Genomic DNA, 21323 nt, shown 5'->3' on the forward strand with positions numbered 1-21323 from the left:
GCTTCCCACGCTCGGGTTCCCGGGTTCGAATCCCGGCGGGGTCAGGGATTTTCTGTGCCTCGTGATGGCTGGATGTTGTGTGCTGTCCTTAGGTTAGTTAGGTTTAAGTAGTTCTAAGTTCTAGGGGACTTATGACCACAGCAGTTGAGTCCCATAGTGCTCAGAGCCATTTGAACCATTTTTTTTTTCTCCGTACGAAGACATGGACCTGCCACTTGATAGAATACTAAATAATAATAATAATAATAATAATAATAATAAAGTGTTAGCCTGTTCTGCGTCAACGGAATCCAACACGGTCTCCTTATTTGGTAATTGTGTGTCACAAATTGCAATTTCGAAAATCATCTCTCCATTCCACACATAATCGTTAGCAATCTCCGGCACAAACTTGAGACACAATAAGCTGTAACAGATTAACAGAACACTGCGGGAAGCAAGTTTTAACAACTTTTTGCCGATCCTGACACTCATTGGTCATTATAGCTCGCTACGGCACGGCAGCGTTTCATAACGACACCCTGGGGAGCCGTAGAGCAACCTTATTATGCTTGGCGCTTCCTGGTGGAATGGATGGTTTCCTTTACTACGCTATTATGGCGAACGAGCTGTGATTCATGCTATCACTAACTCCCATCCGGTATTCAATTTAAATTCAGAAAAACTTGATGCCATGTAGCGTCTCGGCGGCACGTAGAGACATATTCTTCTTCCCTTTGTTCCGCTCTAAATTCCACTCGTTTATTTACATTCTGCCGACTTCCATTTGCTCCTCATGCTATTGTCCGCTCCACAAGGAACGTTGTACAACCGTGCATCGTACTACTCGGAAAATAACCATCCATTATCTGCGATACCAAATACCTACTTTGAGCGACAGAACCAGCAACCCCCATTTAACCCATTTTAAGAAATGGTGCTTAGACCGGACTGATTCCGTACTGAGTATATTTGATTTATTTTGCAATATTTGTAAGTGTGCGTTTAGCGTGCCGTCATCACTAAGCAGCTAAATAAAACACTGTGGTGTATGTTTAAATCACACAGTTAACCTCGGCCCCATCAAGTGGCCTGAAAACAAAAATGATCGTTGATATATACATTTAGCACATTTATTTATAGTATTATTACTTCATAGAGTTAGTGGAATATTGCGATAGATGGTAAGGCTCGATTTCTGTTTGGATGTGGACAATAAGCGCAATCTAGCGCTCGCAAGTGTTCCCCGTGCTGCCAAAGATTCGTCAACTTGCTGGTCAGCTGTTGCACGAAAACGCAATGCAACGGTGAAGAAGGGTAAGATTTGCGCTATGTTATTGTAAATGACTGGCATTAATGACTTAAATGTCATTGTGATATAGCAAAAGTGTTTAAATTTCTGATGCCGTCGTTGGAAAGTACGCACAATTCACACAGTGAAAAGTTGGCTATATTGGTAATGCTGAAAAAGGTCCAAGAAATTCGGAAAAAAATAATTTTGCATGTTGCAAAACATACTTTTTCACTACTGCAAGGAACATATTGTTAATGTACCTATATTAAACTACTAATTACGTACTCCGTGTTTATTGTGTCTCATCCTGTATACGCCGGCCCCTTGTGGACCACTGTGGCTGAGGCGGGGACGGAGCTTCTCCGTCGTTTATAGGACCGCGGTTAACATACGGTACAATACATACAGAGACAATTTTAAATACATAAAGCCTCCCCCCATGAACCATGGACCTTGCCGTTGGTGGGGAGGCTTGCGTGCCTCACGATACAGATGGCCGTACCGTAGGTGCAACCACAACGGAGGGGTATCTGTTGAGAGGCCAGACAAACATGTGGTTCCTGAAGAGGGGCAGCAGCCTTTTCAGTAGTTGCAGGGGCAACAGTCTGGATGATTGACTGATCTGGCCTTGTAACATTAACCAAAACGGCCTTGCAGTGCTGGTACTGCGAACGGCTGAAAGCAAGGGGAAACTACAGCCGTAATTTTTCCCGACGACATGCAGCTTTACTGTATGATTAAATGATGATGGCGTCCTCTGGGGTAAAATATTCCGGAGGTAAAATAGTCCCCCATTCGGATCTCCGGGCGGGGACTACTCAAGAGGACGTCGTTATCAGGAGAAAGCAAACTGGCGTTCTACGGATAGGGGCGTGGAATGTCAGATCCCTTAATCGGGCAGGTAGGTTAGAAAATTTAAAAAGGCAAATGGATAAGTTAAAGTTAGATGTAGTGGGAATTAGTGAAGTTCGGTGGCAGGAGGAACAAGAATTTTGGTCAGTTGATTACAGGGTTATAAATACAAAATCAAATAGGGGTAATGCAGGAGTAGGTTTAATAATGAATAAAAAAATAGGAGTGCGGGTTAGGTACTACAAACAGCATAGTGAACGCATTATTGTGGCCAAGATAGACACAAAGCCCATGCCTACTACAGTAGTACAAGTTTATATGACAACTAGCTCTGCAGATGGTGAAGAAATAGATGAAATGTATGACGAGATAAAAGAAATTATTCAAGTAGTGAAGGGAGATGAAAATTTAATAGTCATGGGTGACTGGAATTCGTCAGTAGGAAAAGGGAGAGAAGGAAACATAGTAGGTGAATATGGACTGGGGGGAAGAAATGAAAGAGGAAGCCGCCTTGTAGAATTTTGCAGAGAGCATAACTTATTCATAGCTAACACTTGGTTCAAGAATCATAAAAGAAGGTTGTATACCTGGAAGAATCCTGGCGATATTACAAGGTATCAGATAGATTATGTAATGGTAAGACAGAGATTTAGGAATCAGGTTTTAAACTGTAAGACGTTTCCAGGCAGATTTGGATTCTGACCACAATCTATTGGTTATGAACTGCAGATTGAAACTGAAGAAACTGAAGAAACTGCAAAAAAGTGGGAATCTAAGGAGATGGGACCTGCACAAACTGAAAGAACCAGAGGTTGTAGAGAGTTTCAGGGAGAGCATAAGGGAACAATTGACAGGAATGGGGGAAAGAAATACAGAAGAAAAAGAATGGGTAGCTTTGAGGGATGAAGTAGTAAAGGCAGCAGAGGATCAAATAGGTAAAACGACGAGGGCTAGTAGAAATCCTTGGGTAACAGGAGAAATAGTGAATTTAATTGATGAAAGGAGAAAATATAAAAATGCAGTAAATGAAGCAGGCAAAAAGGAATACAAACGTCTCAAAAATGAGATCGACAGGAAGTGCAAAATGCCTAAGCAGGGATGGCTGGAGGACAAATGTAAGGATGTAGAGGCTTGTATCACTAGGGTAAGATACATACTGCCTACAGGAAAATTAAAGAGACCTTTGGAGAGAAGAGAACCACTTGTATGAATATCAAGAGCTCAGATGGCAACCCAGTTCTAAGCAAAGAAAGGAAGGCAGAAAGGTGGAAGGAGTATATAGAGTGTTTATACAAGGGCGATGTACTTGAGGACAATATTATGGAAATGGAAGAGGATGTAGATGGAGATGAAATGGGAGATAAGATACTGCGTGAAGAGTTTGACAGAGCACTGAGAGACCCGAGTCGAAACAAGGCCCCGGGAGTAGACAACATTCCATTAGAACTACTGATGGCCTTGGGAGAGCCAGTCATGACAAAACTCTACCATCTGGTGAGCAAGATGTATGAGACAGGCGAAATACCCTCAGACTTCAAGAAGAATATAATAATTCCAATCCCAAAGAAAGCAGATGTTGACAGATGTGAAAATTACCGAACTATCAGTTTAATAAGTCACAGCTGCAAAATACTAACGCGAATTCTTTACAGACGAATGGAAAAACTGGTAGAAGCGGACCTCGGGGAAGATCAGTTTGGATTCCGTAGAAATGTTGGAACACGTGAGGCAATACTAACCTTACGACTTACCTTAGAAGAAAGATTAAGAAAAGGCAAACCTACGTTTCTAGCATTTGTAGACTTAGAGAAAGCTTCTGACAATGTTAACTGGAATACTCTCTTTCAAATTCTGAAGGTGGCAGGTATAAAATACAGGGAGCGAAAGGCTATTTACAATTTGTACAGAAATCAGATGGCAATTATAAGAGTCGAGGGGCATGAAAGGGAAGCAGTGGTTTTGAAAGGAGTGAGACAGGGTTGTAGCCTCTCCCCAATGTTATTCAATCTGTATATTGAGCAAGCAAGTAAAGGAAACAAAAGAAAAATTCGGAGTGGGTATTAAAATTCATGGAGAAGAAGTAAAAACTTTGAGGTTCGCCGATGACATTGTAATTGTGTCAGAGACAGCAAAGGACTTGGAAGAGCAGTTGAACGGAATGGACAGTGTCTTGAAAGGAGGATATAAGATGACCATCAACAAAAGCAAAACGAGGATAATGGAATGTAATGAAATTAAATCGGGTGATGCTGAGGGTATTAGATTAGGAAATGAGACACTTAAAGTAGTAAAGGAGTTTTGCTATTTAGGGAGTAAAATAACTGATGATGGTCGAAGTAGAGAGGATATAAAATGTAGATTGGCAATGGCAAAGAAATCGTTTCTGGAGAAGAGAAATTTGTTAACATCGAGTATAGATTTAAGTGTCAGGAAGTCGTTCCTGAAAGTATTTGTATGGAGTGTAGCCATGTATGGAAGTGAAACATGGACGATAACTAGTTTGGACAAGAAGAGAATAGAAGCTTTCGAAATGTGGTGCTACAGAAGAATGCTGAAGATAAGGTGGGTAGATCACGTAACTAATGAGGAGGTACTGAATTGGATTGGGGAGAAGAGAAATTTGTGGCACAACTTGACTAGAAGAAGGGATCGGTTGGTAGGGCATATATTGAGGCATCAAGGGATACCAAATGTAGCATTGGAGGGCAGCATGGAGGGTACAAATCGTAGAGGGAGGCCAAGAGATGAATACACTAAGCAGATTCAGAAGGATGTAGGTTGCAGTAGGTACTGGGAGATGAAGAAGCTTGCACAGAATAGAGTAGCATGGAGAGCTGCATCAAACCAGTCTCAGGACTGAAGACCACAACAACACAACAACAACAACAAAGCACAGTAAAACGAAAACGGGCCAATTTCGTGGAGGTGGTGCACGGATACGAATCCTGTCATAGCTTTACGGGCTAATGCGAAAGTGAGTGGTATAGTATATTGGAGACACATCCATGATCACAAATACAATATCACTAGGTTACTGAATGACGTGTTATCGGAACAATTGTAAATTAAAATGTTTAAAAAACTTACTTCACAACCTAGTTAAATAATATAAGTAAAATTACCTAGGTCAGCTAGCTCTGAAAACAATGTGGTAGTTTCCACTTATGAACAAAATCTGTAATTACTTTGTAATAACATGCGTACTGTATAAGCGGGAGAGGCATTTTACGTTCCAGCAAAACACTTTAATCAGATTTGCACGTTACATACATATGCGACTTTGCGGTATGTGGAAGTAGTTTTTTGTTTCATGTTATTAAAAACTATGTCAACTTACGATGGCTTGTGGAACAGTATTCGCAAATTGTGCTCTGATATATTAATCTTAGATTCATGAGGCGACAAGGAAAGTGTTTCCAAGCATTGACATTAAAGCTACAGTTTTCGCTTAGGTCAGGAATGGTATCGAAATACAGTTGAACTTGGATCTTCTATCAGAAGTCTTAAGGTTTCTGAAATATAATTATGTTGGTTTTAAGGTTTCTGTCTCCAAGCAACGTCGGGGCTGCGTTCGGAGAATTGTACAGTATTGCTCCCGATCACATGTAATTAAAAGTTTGCTAGACTACCTACAAGTATGTAACTGAAGATGCAAAATTTCGTCCTAATTTATGGGCCAGTATACCAACAGATGGAACAAGAACTACGTATAAATGTTGCAGAGTCATTTCATCGACATTTACAGTATTTCGCAAGCCTCTCGCTTCGAGTCTCAATTTTAATTGAGTTTTGAGGCAATTGAAAAGAGCAACTTAACTGTACTTTAACACAATGCATTAATGAAATAAATTTAACTTAGAAACCATCGTGTTACTACTAAAGTGTGAGACAGTTTCAACGTGGTGGATTATTGTTACAGGAGTGCGTAAAAGGAATTGCACATCGGTTCCAGTCTATACCGCTCTAGCTCACGTGTTTCATCGGGCCAAGTAATGTGCTGCCAGTTTTAAACACTAGCTGATCTGCACTTCATATTTGCGGTAATGTCCTGTAATATTTTGCGGTACAGATTTGTTCAGTTCTGCGATTGTGAAAACAGGAAGTTCTGCATTAAAGCTGGGCTATTTTGCGGAAATGCAATCCGAAGATGAAATTAGCTGTTACTAAGCGATTCATTTCGTAGTGCCTTGAATGAGCCACCTCAATTTTGTACAATCTTAGGCTTAAGTAGACCACTAGGAACAAAATATAACTAATGGTTTACATTGAATGCTTCCTAATAGTTTGTGTTTCGATAATAAGTCAAATGATGACTTTCTTTTTCCTTCGAAGCCGACATTCCTACTTTCATTCCCCTTGGTTTCGAATACATGTTACTCTGTTCCACATATATACAAAAAATTCCTGAAATAAAAAAAATGAAATGTATTGGCTCTTATTTGGATGTACTTACAGCTGTTACACTGTACCCCATTCGCGGAAACTGTCTGACACAATGAAGGAAACCAGTTCCCTTGGTTAGGCCGATGAAGTGTGTTTTAATTTTTGAAATATTTATTACTTCCTTGTCTGTTGGTGTTAAAGTCAACAGACAATGTCCAAGTTACACTGACAGTAAAATATTTATTACAATATCCTCAGATTTCATTTTACATTTTCTTTAGATGGTTTATCGACAGCTATTTCTGCTTCTCTTAAATGTGAATGAGTGCAGTTTAATGTGTCAAAATCTTAGTGTGGTCTTCAGTCGGAACCAGCTCTCTCCTCTAGTCTGTCCTGTGAAAACCTCTTTATGTCTGTATAACCAATACAAGCTACATCTAAGTGAACCTGGTTACTGCAATCAAGTCTTCGTCTCCCTCTACAATTCAACACCCAACACTTAGCTCCGTTACTAATTTGACGATTCCTTGATGCCTCAGGAGGTTTCCTGTCAATCGACCCCTACTTGTAGTCGAGCTGTGCAACAGAGTCCTTTCCTGGCCAATTCGATTAATTTGCTGCCTATCAGTTATCACCGTCCCACTGCTAAAATTCATTATTCTTCTGTAACGTCAAACTCTAAAACTATCTTCTCACCCACGTTTCATTGCTGAACGACAGAACATTCCTTGCGAGTTCTTTGTATAAATTGTACCGAAAACTAATATTTGTATTCGATGACGAGAAATTTTCTCATTTTCCAAAATCCTTTTCTTCCTATGGCCGATCTGCGTTTCATATCCTCTATATTCGTCCACCATTAGCTATTTTGCTGCAAAAATAGTAAAGCTAATCAGCTATGTTTACTGTCTCACTTCTTAAACGACGAGGGGCATTGAATAAGGAATGAAACGTATTTTTTAGGACAGCTTTGGTTGACAAATGTGGAATTTGTTGTGGCACATCGTAAAATATTCCTGCTTCAGCCCCCTTAGTTTCATGAAGTTCCGATAGGTGGCGGCGCTTATTTCGAAATGGCGTCTAAACGCAGGTGCATTCCAAGGGGAGAGTTGTCACTGAGTTTCTTTCGGCGGAAAACCAGAGCATCCCAAATATTCATAGGCGCTGCCAGTGAACAAAAGCACAGAGATTCGTGGGGGAGGAGTCCGTCATGCTCACAACCAGGTCACGCAAACATGTCCGATCCCTTAAGTGCCGGCCGGTCGCACGAATCTGTGATACCTGCAATGTTAAAACGTGAACCCACTCTCATTTGACACACCATTGACCGTCACCTCACCTGGATCCCTCATCTCCCCTCCATACAATCCAAAGCCCACAACCGCCTCCGACTTCCCAGACTCCTCTCTGGCCGGACATGGGGATTGCACCCGTCTACCATCCTCCACACCTACAAATCCTTAATTCGACCCAGCCTCTGTTATGCCAGTCCTGCCTGGATATCTGCCACCCCCCCCCCCCAAATTCTATAAGTCCCTCCAGATCCTTGAGCGTCATGCACTCCACCTCGCCTTCCATATACACCTCCCGTCCCCCACGCGGATCCTCTATGATCTCATTCCTTTCCCCCATCTGCTCCTATTCCTTGAACATATCCACATCCTCCACACCTCCTGCCGTCTTGAACCCCCTCACCCCCTGGTTGCTCCACTCCTCTCCCATCCCCGCCCCCTGCCACGTCTTCACCGTTGTGTCCCCACTACCCTCCATCTCTACACCCAACATCTCCTTTCCCAAAGTGGCTTCCATCAACTCCCCCTCCGGGATGACGCCCTCTCTCCCTATCAACTCTGATCCTCAGCCCCCTCCTTTCCTCCGTCCTTTCCCTTGGTTCCCTCTTCCTCCCCCCCTTCCATCCTGTGTTTTCTCGCCGCCTATCCTCTCCCTATCTCCTTTCTCCCCGCCCCCACCCAAGTCCTTTTGTACTCCCCTCTTCTGCCTTTCCCACTCCCTAGCACGTCTGCTAAGCACCCCCCACCCCTCTTATGGATCCTCCTCTTCCATTGGCTCCTTTCCCCCCCTTCACTTTTCCTCACCTTCCCCCTCCCCTTTTTCCCGTCATCTGACCAGTTTCCCCCCACCTGCTCTTGGGTGTGGTATGTCATATTTGTGCCAACTTTTAGTGCAGTGTTTAAGTGAGTGTTCAGTGTTGTGCGTCCTTCCACAGTGTTGCGAACAGAAATCATGCTGTCGCTGGGTGTGCTTTTCATATCTCTTGCGAACAGAACCCAGACTGTCACTGTGTTTTTTAATTGTCTGTCTATTATTTTTATGCTTCCTGTGTCTTTTATTAGCATCATCCACCCTGTGTTTTATGTTTTACGCTCCAAAATTTTCTGCCAGTTTACCTTTAAATCACCGATTTTGTCGCCAACTGTTATTATTTTTTATTATCTTCATCTTTTTAAAACAAATTCTGTAGGCTGAAGAGCGGCGTAATAAGCTGCTGCCAGTCCGCCCCCTTTAGGGGGAATCGAAACTCAATAAAGGAAAAAAAAATCATTTGACATGATCGAGTGATCACAAGGAAACACCTCGCCGCACAACAGGACGACTCTGTTGGTAGGGTTGACATATTCGAGCACCATTTGGGGCACTCAAATTTGTGTGCCTCCTGGGTTTCTCAGCGCCTAACAGAAGACCATAAAAGTCAAGGAAAGGACCTGCGAAACTGCATACGCAGAACGAGAATGATCGTGACAACATTTTATCGAACATCGCCACAGGCTATGAAACATGAGTTCATCACTTCGAAGAGGAAACGAAACGGCAATACATGGAGTGGCGCCACTCCGCTTCTAGTCCGAACAAAATGTTCAGAGCCTCTAAACTCATGGCGTCGGTCTTCTGAGATCCTGAAGGGGTTATTCTGCTTTATGTCGTCCCTCATGGTGCAACCACCCTAGCATGTGCGTCGCCACAAAAATGCAAACGAATTTCTCCCTGTGTTTGACAAAAATGGCTTTGAGCGCTATGGGACTTAACTGCTCAGGTCATCAGTCCCCTAGAACTTAGAACTACTTAAACCTTACTAACCTAAGGACATCACACACATCCATGCCCGAGGCAGGATTCGAACCGGCGACCGTAGCGGTCGCGCGGTTCCAGACTGAAGTGCCTTGAACCGCTCGGCCACCACGGCCGGCTGTGCTTCACAACCCAAGACACCATACAAGTCTGTGCACCCGAGAGGAACTCACAAAACTGGTTTAGGCTGCTCTTTATCATCCACCCTACAGCCATGATGTCACCACTTCTGACCTCCATCTATATGGCCGAATGAAGTATGTACTCCGCGGAAGGCAATAATTGGATTATGGGAGCTTATTGACTCAGCGAGACGCTGGTACCACGTGGGAATTCAGGTCCTCGCAGTAAGAGCGCGTTTGGCCGCCATTTTAAATGAAGATTATGCTGAAACATAGGGTTTTGTAGTTAAAAGAGTGAAGAATAATACGATGTAGTGGAATCCTGAATAAAACCAACATGCAAGAAAAAAAAAAAGGTCTTTCACTTCTGATTAAGCGCCACTCGCAGTTTCCTTAGCATCGCCACATTTAATTATATCGCATTCCATTATCCTTGTTTCCATACATTTTTGCAGCAACTTTTTTACTAACTTTTAGCCCTTTGAATGTCTCAGATAATTATATCTATACATTGGATGTCCAAAAACCCTTAGGACAGCCTCCTTTTTCTATCTCTCCTTCCATTTCTCTTGAACAATCCACTCCTCTGATTTTATGCAGGTATTAATCTGAGACTAGAGACCATAATGCAGAAAATATACATGTACCACAATTACACACATACACATTTATGTAAAATGAAGAGCCAGATAAATTGGTACACAGGCATAATATTGTGTGGGACCCCCGCGAACACGCAGAAGTTCCGCGACACGATATGGTATGAACTCGACTAATGTCGGAAGTAGTGCTGGAAGGAACTGACACGATGAGTCCTGCAGGGCTGTCCATAAATCTGTAAGAGTACGAAAGAGTGGAGATCTCTTCTGAATAGCACGTTGCAAGTCATCCCAGCTATTGTCAATAATGTTCATTTCTGAGGAGTTGGTGGGCAGTGGAGGTGTTAAAACTCGGAAGAGTACTTCTGCAGCAACTCAGTGGCAATTTTGGAAATGTGGGGTGTCGCATTGTTCTCCCGGAATTGCCGAAGTCCCTCGAAATTCACAGTGGACATGAATGCATGCAGGTAATCATACAGGATGCTTACGTACGTGTCACCTGTCAGAGTCGTATCTATACTTAACACGGGTTCCATATCACTCCAACTGCACACGCCCCAAACCATTACAGAGCTTCCGCGAGATTTAACAGTTCCCTGCTGACATGCACGTCCATCCTCTCGATACAATTTGAATCGAGACTCGTCCTACCAGGAAACATGTTTCCAGTCATCAACAGTTCAATGTCGGTGTTGACGGGCCCAGGCGAGGCGTAAAGCTTTGAGTCTTGCAGTCGTCAAGGGTACCCGAGTGGGCCTTCGGCTCCAAAAACCCATATCGATGATTCGATGAATGGTTCGCACAGTGGCACTTGTTGATGGTTCAGCATTGAAATCTCAGCAATTTGCTGATGTGTTGTACTTTTATCACGTTGAACTATTCTCATCGGTCGCCGTTGGTCCCGTTCTTGCCGGATCTGTTTCCGGCCGCAGCAATGTCAGAGACTTGATGTTTCACCGGATTCCTGATGTTCACGGTAAACTCGCAAAATGGTCGTACGGAAAAAATCCGCATTACTTCGCTACTCCGGCGATGCTGTGCCTCATCGTTCGTGCGCCGACTATAACACCATTTGGTTCAAATGGCTCTGAGCACTGTGGGACTTATCATCTGAGGTTATCAATCCCCTAGAACTCAGAACTACGTAAACCAAGGACATCACACGCAGCCATACCCGAGGCAGGATTCGAACCTGCGACCGTATCGGTCGCGCGGTTCCAGAATGAAGCGCCTAGAACCGCTCGGCCACAACGGCCGGCATAACACCATTTTTAAAGTCAACTAAGTCTTGCTAACCTGCCATTGTGGTAGCAGTAACGGATCTAACAACTGCGCCAGGCGCTTGTTGTCTTATGTAGGCGTTGCCGATCGCAACGTCGTATTCTACCTGTTTACGTATCTCTGAATACGCAAGCCTGTACCAGTTTCTTTAGCGCTTCAGTATATTTCACATAACATAGACAAAGAAAATGGAAAGCTGTGGTGTCACCGCCAGACACCACACTTGCTAGGTGGTAGCTTAAATCGGCCGCGGTCCAATTAGTACATGTCGGACCCGCGTGTCGCCACTGTGTGATCGCAGACCGAGCGCCACCACAAGGCAGGTCTCGAGATACGGACGAGCACTCGCCCCAGTTGTACGGACTACATTGCTAGCGACTATACGGACGAAGCATCGCTCATTAGCCGAGCAGATAGTTAGCATGCATTGCTCATTAGCCGAGCAGACAGTTAGAATAGCCTTCAGCTAAGTCCATGGCTACGACCTAGCAAGGCGCCATTTGTAACATTGCATGTACCTCAAGATAGAGTCTCACTTGTATCACCAAGAACGTTGTAAACCAATGAAGATATAAAAGTTAAGTGTTCTAGTAGCTACATACTTTTCTTTATAACATTAATAAGTATCCTGTTTCAGACCTCTATCTAGCCTACTTAAGATTACGCGTGTCTTTCGGCTACTTCAATGTGGCGTAGCTGTCTTGTTACGCCACAACAAAAGCTATAAAGAAACTTGCTAGGAAGAACTCGGTGTGAAGTTGATTCAAAGAAACCACGGAGAACCTAAACTGAACTAAGCTCCTATGGCATCGATGGAGTCGAAACAGATATCCAGTATGTGATCTCACACCTTTTCTGCAATTTCATGACTGTTAGTGAGTTATTCACACTCCCAACGACGCAAAAGAGCAATTAAGAAGGAAAACGAAACATTATTCTACAGGCGTGGCTTTTTCTTCAAATGTAGAAACATACAATCTCATAAAAAAATGTGCGACATCTTGAGGGCGCTTTAGAACGCGGTTAACGCACTTAGTTGCTGTGCCAGAGGAGTAGCAGTGAAGTTTTGACCTTTCCTGCTGCGGCTGCAACACGTCATAACGCGCGAGCAATATTGCCGGCGTTATTCAGTTAGGTGTCTGGCCTTCCACGTAACTGAAAGCGGACTGCGTGTTAATGTTTCCAGTGTAATGGCTCCGGCGGGAGGAAAGAACACAGAGGGAGAAAGCAAGAGGGAGGGAGAAGAGGAGAGGGAGAGAGAGAAGGAGAGACAGAGATAGAGAGAGAGAATGCCCTACGTGGAGAAAATTGCGCAGTGCTTCGTTTTAACTGTTACGGTCAAGCCACGCCACGTGGGCTAATGAAGTCATACGCTACGCGCTAAGCGTGGCTTCACGCAGTAGGTCTGAGATACGGGCAGGGAGAGAGTATGTGGCGTGCTAACAGCGGCGTGTGTCTGTCTGTTTGTCAGGATGTTTGACTTCTCTTCACTTCCTACCGCTGAGACCTGAGAGCGAATGTAAATCGGCGCTATAGCTCACTCGCACGTTATATGTGGATCAAAGGACGAGTGCTATCAAGCAACACTGTAATTCCGAGAAAAACTTTCCAGTGTTAAGACCACCAATGGCTGTTACTAATTCACTGCAAGTGACATTCCACAGAAGTGTGCTCACTGCTCAGTGTTCCAATCGCAGCCTTTGATTATATATACAGGGTGAGTCACCTAACGTTACCGCTGGATATATTTCGTAAACCACATCAAATACTGACGAACCGATTCCACAGACCGAACGTGAGGAGAGGGGCTAGTGTAATTGGTTAATACAAAACATACAAAAATGCACGGAAGAATTTTTTTAACACAAACCTACGTTTTTTTAAATGGAACCACGTTAGTTTTGTTAGCACATCTGAACATATAAACAAATACGTAATCAGTGCCGTTTGTTGCATTGTAAAATGTTAATTACATCCGGAGATATTGTAACCTAAAGTTGACGCTTGAAACCTCCGACGTTCAGCTGCGTGTTGTAACAAACACGGGCCACGGTCGGCGAGCAGCATCTGCAGGGACATGTTTACGATGACGACCGTGTTTACGAGTGTGGCTGTAGTGCACTGTTGTGGTTTGGTCTAGCTGTCGCAGTGTCCACATGTAGCGCTTGCTGCTATTGTTATTCTGCATTCGTCTCCGCACGCAGACCAACTGTAGTACATCGTGTTACCAGACGTCTGTGATAGTGTAGTGTTGTAGGAACTGTGACCATAGTGTATTCGAACTCTGAAAAGGCGGAGATGATACTCATCTATGGCGAGTGTCGACGAAATGAAGTTGAAGCCTGCAGGGTGTATGCAGAACGGTACCCGGACAGAGAGCATCCAACGTGCCGCACATTGCAAAACATCTACCGCCAACTGTATGCAACAGGTATGGTCGTAGCACGCAAACGGGGCCGTAACAGGAGAAGCAGGTGCAGCTGGTGTGTTAGCTGCTGTTGCCATGAACCCACACATGAGTACACGGGACATTGCGAGAGCCGGTGGACTGAGTCAAAGAAGTGTCATGCGCATACTGCATCATCTCCGCCTTTTCACAGTTCGAGTACACCATGGTCACAGTTCCTACAACACTACACTATCACAGACGTCTGGTAACACGGTGTACTACAGTTGGTCTGCGTGCGGAGACGAATGCAGAATAACAACAGCAGCAAGCGCTACACGCGGACACTGCGACAGCTAGACCAAACCACAATAGTGCACTACAGCCACACTCGTAAACACGGTCGTCATCGTAAACATGTCCCTGCAGATGCTGCTCGCCGACCGTGGCCCGTGTTTGTTACAACACGCAACTGAACGTCGGAGGTTTCAAGCGTCAACTTTAGGTTACAATATCTCCGGATGTAATTAACATTTTACAATGCAACAAACGGCACTGATAACGTATTTGTTTATATGTTCAGATGTGCTAACAAAACTAACGGGGTTCCATTTAAAAAAACGTAGGTTTGTGTTAAAAAACATACTTCCGTGCATTTTTGTATTGTTTGTATTAACCAATTACACTACCCCCTCTCCTCGCGTTCGGTCTATGGAATCGATTCGTCAGTATTTGATGTGGTTTACGAAATATATCCAGCGGTAATGTTAGGTGACTCACCCTGTATATATATATATATATATATATATATATATATATATATATATATATATATATATATATATATATATAAAGTCAAAGGCTGCGATTGGAACTCATGTCTGCTCCTCAATAATTAGTTGCTGTTCGAATTCAGGGGGAATATCAAGTGATCTGAGGCGTGAATAGGAATTAGGATTGCTGAAGCAGCCGTGCTAGGTGTAACCACTCGTTACGTATCTGGACTTTTTTGGAACTAAGACTTATTCGACTTGTCCATGAAAAGTTCTCACTTTACATATACAGTCACGAATTCTCTTTTTAAATTAGAAAAATAAAATAAAAGAATAATAAGAGCCAATGAAATTGAGTATTATATACAAAGTATCAAGGCGCTTTATTCAAACAATTTCTAAATAATGTCCCTTTTGTTTCATAACTATTAAATAAACCCAACTCACGTACTGTTAATGTCTTTCACGTCTGTTATTCTCTAGCGTCTGTAAGTCTTTAGCGTCTGGTAGTCCATGTGTTCGAGATTTTAGCGTTGTAGTTGTGATTATTCGAGACTGTCAAGTTCATGCGCCACTACATGAAATACACTGAATCGCCAAAGAAACAGGTATAGGAATGCGTATTCAAATACCGAGATATGTAAACAGGGACAATACGGCGCTGCGGTCGGCAACCTCTATATAAGACAACAAGTGTCTGGCGCAGTTGTTATATCGGTTACTGTTGCTACAAAGGCAGGTGATCAAGATTTAAATGATTCCAGAATGAGATTTTCGCTCTACAGCGGGGTATGCTCTGATATGAAACTTTCTGGCAGGTTAAAACTGTGTGCCGGGCCGAGACACGAACTCGGGAACTTTGCCTTTCGTGGGCAAGTGCCCCACCAACTGAGCCACCCAAGCACGACTCACGCCACATCCTCACAGCTTTACTTCTGCCAGTACCTCGTCTTCTACCTTCCAAACCTTACAGAAGCTCTCCTGCGAACCTTGCAGAACTAGCACTCCTGAAAGAAAGGATATTGCGGAGACATGGCTTTCTTTCAGGAGTGCTAGTTCTGTAAGGTTCGCAGGAGCGCTTCTGTAAAGTTTGGAAAGTAGGAGACGAGGTACTGGCAGAAGTAAAGCTGTGAGGATGTGGCGTGAGTTGTGCTTGAGTGGCTCAGTTGGTGGCGCACTTGCCCGCGAAAGGCAAAAGTCTCGAGTTCGAGTCTCGGCCCGGCACAAAGTTTTAATCTGCCCGAAAGTTTCAAGATTTCAATGAGTTCGAACATGACGTTATTGTCGGCGCACTAGAGATAGGACGCAGCATCTCCGAAGTGGGGATTTTCTCGTACGACCATTTCACAAGTGTACCGTGAATATCAGGAATCCGGTAAAACATCATATCTTCGACATCGCTGCGGCCGGAAAAAGATCCCGTAAGAACGGAAGCAACGACGATTGAAGAGAATCGTTCAACGTAACAGAGGTACAACCCATGCGAAAACTGCTGCAGATTTCAATGCTAGGCCATCAGCAAGTGGTAGCGTGGGAACCATTCAACGAAAAATAATCGATATGGGCTTTCGGAGCTGAAGGGCCACACGTGTACCATTGATGACTGCACGACACAAAGCTTTACGCCTCTCCTGGGCCCGTCAACATCGACATTGGACTATTGAAGACTGGAAGCATGTTGCCTGGTTTCAAATTGTATCTAGCTGATGGACGTGTATGGGTATGGAGACAACCGTATGAATCCATGGAACCTGCAAATCAGCAGTTGGAATGATATAGTACCCCTGAGAAGTGAAACGTATGTGAGAATCCTGTCTGATTACCTGCACCCATCCATGTGTATTGTACATTCTAAAACACTTGGACAAATCCAGCAGGACAATAAGACACCCCAGACGTCCAGAACCGCTACAGAGTGGCTCCAGGAACACTCTTCTGAATTTAAATACCTCCGCTGGCCACCAAACTGCACAGACATGAGCATTATTGAGCGTATCTGGGATACCTTGCAACGGATTTGTGGACAGCGGTGCAGGATTCACGGTTTCAGTTCCCTGCAGCACTACTTCAGACATTAGCCGAGTCCATTCCCCATCGTGTACCGAAACTTCTGCATGCTTGCGTGGGCCCAACACGATATTAGGCTGGTGTACCAGTTTCTTCGGCTGTTCAGTATAGTTAATAACAGGTAAATTCCTTTGACTTTCGATTATAGACATTTGTTATCGTGTCTAGTATGAATCAACTTGATATTAAATCATATCAAATTAACTCCGTTAAATGAACCGCATGACATCTGAAGGAATTAATTCGGTGTGCGTGTGGTACGCAACGTCAATAAATTCATTTTGGAAACGAATCGGCCTCCTAGACGTGTTGCGTCGCCTCGCTTTCACGCATATCGGCGAAGTGAAAGAGTTAGGCATAGAAAATCGACATTACATCTTCGCTGATCATGGATGTGCCAGTAGGTAACAAAAGGAGGCGTCACAGAGAGTAGGCCGTGGCATCATTGTGTAGTGGTAAGCACATCATCTTAGTGAGCAGGAGAGCTGAGTTGGAATCTCAGCCGCGATAAAAGGTTTCATTGATCGCTGCTGTCTGCGTACAAACAGTCAAAATTCGTCGAGATTGACGATTTCCCAAATGGATTAATTGTCTGCATACCTAGTTAATTTATTATGATACCCTGAGGGACCAACCTGGTCAATTTCTATTTAATGTGAGTCCACTTGTCTCTCAGCATTGTGGCGTGAGTTCCCTTTCCTTTCATCATCATGTAGCTTTTTTCAGGTGAGTTCCCTTGCCTCTCACCATTTCAAACATTTTCTTATGATTTTTCAATGGTTTTTAAACTATTTTAGTACTTGTCTATTCCAGATGCGTCTATCACGTAACGAAAACAATGTGGCATACGAGAGTTACATATGTTTTCCTTGGGATCTGTATCTGCAGTAAAGAATGCGCGTTCCTATTTAAGATTTTACAGTCTCCGCCCCCTCTCCCCCCTGCGGGTTGGACAGGTGTATCGAGTTTGGTGTCACTGGATGTCCCCTGTCGAGCGGAGCAACTTTTATTAGGGCCCTTTTTTAATCCCATTTGCAGTTTTCCAGATACTGTCGACGCATATCGCTATTATTGACGAGGAGGTGAGGCCCTTAATGCTAGAACAACACACCAGTAGCGTTAGCATCTACAGATTCATGTCGGCACTACAGTATAGCTGGCAGAACCGACGTATCAACGTCTGTACCATTACTCAGGTACGAGTAGGTATACCATTGCCCGAAACAAAAAACCTTTGTCTTGCTGCTGCTGACATGACTTCGATGTAGGTATCACAGCGTCGACGCAGCTGCCAACGCTTCCGTGTAGGTCAGGGACTTGGTGACAGCTGTCGTCATCTGGTTGCAGGTGCCTTCACTTTCTAACCGGAGCGAATACTTGGAAGCAAGTTGCCATAACTTGCTTTCAGGTATAATTTCGTGCATTTACCATCATTTCGGTGCCAGTACTACGACTTCTATACCACTGTTCTCAGAAAAGTATCATGAGTTTGATGTAAGTACCACCGCTTTCATGCAGTATCATAGCTTCGATGTAGTTTCCACCACTTTGAAGCAGGTGTCACCTCTTAGAATTGTTTCCCACTGCTACAGTGAGTGTGTGTGTGTGTGTGTGTGTGTGTGTGTGTGTGTGTGTGTGTGTGATCACTTTGACGCAGGTACCATTTCCTGGGTCCAAGTAGCATCAAACCGACGTAGGTACCACAGCTTCGATGTAGGTGTGTCATTGCTCTGTTGCAGGTACCATATAGGAGCAAAAGTTTCCAATACTTCAGTGTGCGATCTTTCGCTTTGATGCAGGTGGCTCTGCCTTCAATGCAGGAACCGCCACCGCTTCACATGAAGGGTGAGTCACTAACTGTTGCCACCAAGAATAACTGCGGAAGTATAATAGGAGCTCAAAAATTTATGGGACAAAAGTTGCATGGGCCATAATATGACGTTGGCTTTTTGTTGCTAGGCGCGGTCGATTGATAGATATGGAGGTCAACTTTGTTTCTTTAAATGGGATGCTATAGTTTGGTACTTATTTTCTGATAGCGGCTATCGAGACGAATCCAATGATGCGTAACAGTAAGGTCTTTGAAGGTCAACGTTGGTCACAAAGATGGTACGGACGTCCATTTACAGAAGTGATGACCACTGGTCACATTGGCAAGTACATGCTGTGACTATTCTCTCTTGCATATCTTCAGGTGTATTTGGAACATCTTTATAAACAACGTCTTTTACGAATCCCCACAAAAAAAAGTCCAGAGACGTCAAGTCTGGCTAACAAGCCGGCGATGACACATTTCTCCTGGTCCAAGCCAACGGTCTGGAAATTGTCTCTGCAAATCATTTCTAGCCATCAGAAAAAAATGTGCCGGACATCCATCGTGTTGATTCTACATTCTATTCCTTGTTCCTGAAGGTATTTCTTTCAATAACAGACCTAATGTTTCTTGCAGGAATGTGGTGTACTTCCTCCCATTAAAATTTCCTTCTATGAAATAGGGGCCTATAATTCTGCCCTCCAGAATACCATACCATACATTCACCGACCACGGTTTTTGGTGTGCAACTTGCCGCAGCCAACATGGATTTTCAGTTGCCCAATGATGCATGTTATGCTAATTAACATTTCCATGGTTCTTGAATGTAGCCTCGTCAGTAAATAAAATCAAATTAATAAATGTGTGATCCTTCTGAATATGAAGTTGAGCCCATCGGCAAATTTCAATGTGGCGCATGCGATCCGTACCAGTTAATTCTTGGTGGAGACTGATGTAATAATAATGATATTTATGGAGACGCAGAACACGAACAACGCTACTCTGGCTCATGCCAGATTCCTTTCTATTTGACGCGAACTACAGTGGCCTGAGTACGAATTTCCGCTTCCTCGTTAGTAACTTTCCTTCGCCGAATATGTTCTGATGCGTTAAGGATCCAGTTGTTTGCAGTTTATCATACACATATTTAAATGTACGACGTGTACGGTGAGTACGTCGAGGATATTTTTCAGCCTATAAGTCTCTAGCTCTCGCTGAATTTCTTTGGCATTCTCCATAAACGAGAAGCATATCGACTTGTTCTTCGAAGGAATATATCATTCACATTCTCTTGATTCGACGAAACTAGTCTTACCGTTCCTATGAGTGTTATAATGCAAAACCGTCGAATGGTGTTTAAATGTCAATGACACGTTAGGTGGATACGCCGTATTCGGAGAATATTTACTATTGACACGATACACGAGGGAGAATTGTCAGAGCATGTGCTTCGGGAAGTGCTGAAGTGATAAGGAATACCACTCAATCCATGGTAAGAAGATCGTAGCACTGCATTGATACCCAAGGTTATCACTTCCAACACCTTCTCGATAGCTACCAAAGTATAGCATCCCAAATAAAATAAAAAGTTGACCTTGATATCTCTGAAGCGAGTGCACCTAGCAACAAGAGACCAACATCATGCTATGACCCCCGTTGTCCCATGCAACATTTGTCACACAAACTTTTCAGCTACTATCATATTTTCGGAGTTATTCTAGGTAGTAATAGTTAGTGACTCACCCTGTATATTAACATCGCTTCGAAACACGCACTATCGCTTAGATGCAGGTGCCACTTGCCCGAAGTGGTTTCCGTCACTTGAATATGGATTTCTTTGCTTCAGAGCTTTGATTCAGCTACCATCACTTCCATTCTGCTATCATCACTGCAATTCTGGGTATCACTGCTTCGGTGTTTGCTTGTGCTGTTGCCTCAGTGCCAGCAATACGATTTCACTCTGGTCCATTTCATATCAAAACTCACGATGTAATTTTGTGAAATTAACTGAATACAGTTTGATATAAGAGATTTTTTTCCGTTAAAAACTGTATTAAGCTGCTCAACTTTGCCATTAGTGCTCTCTTTGAAGAAGATATCCGGAGCAATCTTATTCATTAGATTGTACTATTACTTTACTTGATCTACAATTTCAGCACAACCTTTCGCTTACCCCCTGTTCGTTAGACCTGCAGTAATCAACAATGCAACCTAATGCAGTTAGGGAATGGGTCATGATTGAATATTTCCATTGTACAGCTCACTTGATATGACGTTAGAATTCGCACGCATTTCTAAGTAAACCGAAGACAGAATAGCTAAGGGAAAGAAAAAAAAAGTTTAAAAATCATGTTTCTCTTAGCACAGCTGGTAAACGACCCTGTCTGCCACTGTGACGCTGAATATTAAATTCAGTACGGACTACTCCCACCCAGAACAGCGTGTGGTATCCACATTGCGGAAAATTACTGACACTGTGAACCCATTTCATACTGTGGTTGGCGACTCGTGAAAAACGCCATGCAACATGGTTTCTACAGATGCTTTCCAAACATAGCCACACAGTGAATGCTTTACAGCTGACCGTGCGCACGCGTTTTGCGTTATAACGAAAATTAGGCGAATTTAGGAAATTTATTGTCAGTCACAAAGCATCGCCTATTAAAGAGGCCATTGTGCTGTACAAT

Source organism: Schistocerca serialis, chromosome 10 (genome assembly GCF_023864345.2).
Source record: "Schistocerca serialis cubense isolate TAMUIC-IGC-003099 chromosome 10, iqSchSeri2.2, whole genome shotgun sequence".
In the NCBI taxonomy this organism is placed as follows: Eukaryota; Metazoa; Arthropoda; class Insecta; order Orthoptera; family Acrididae; genus Schistocerca; species Schistocerca serialis.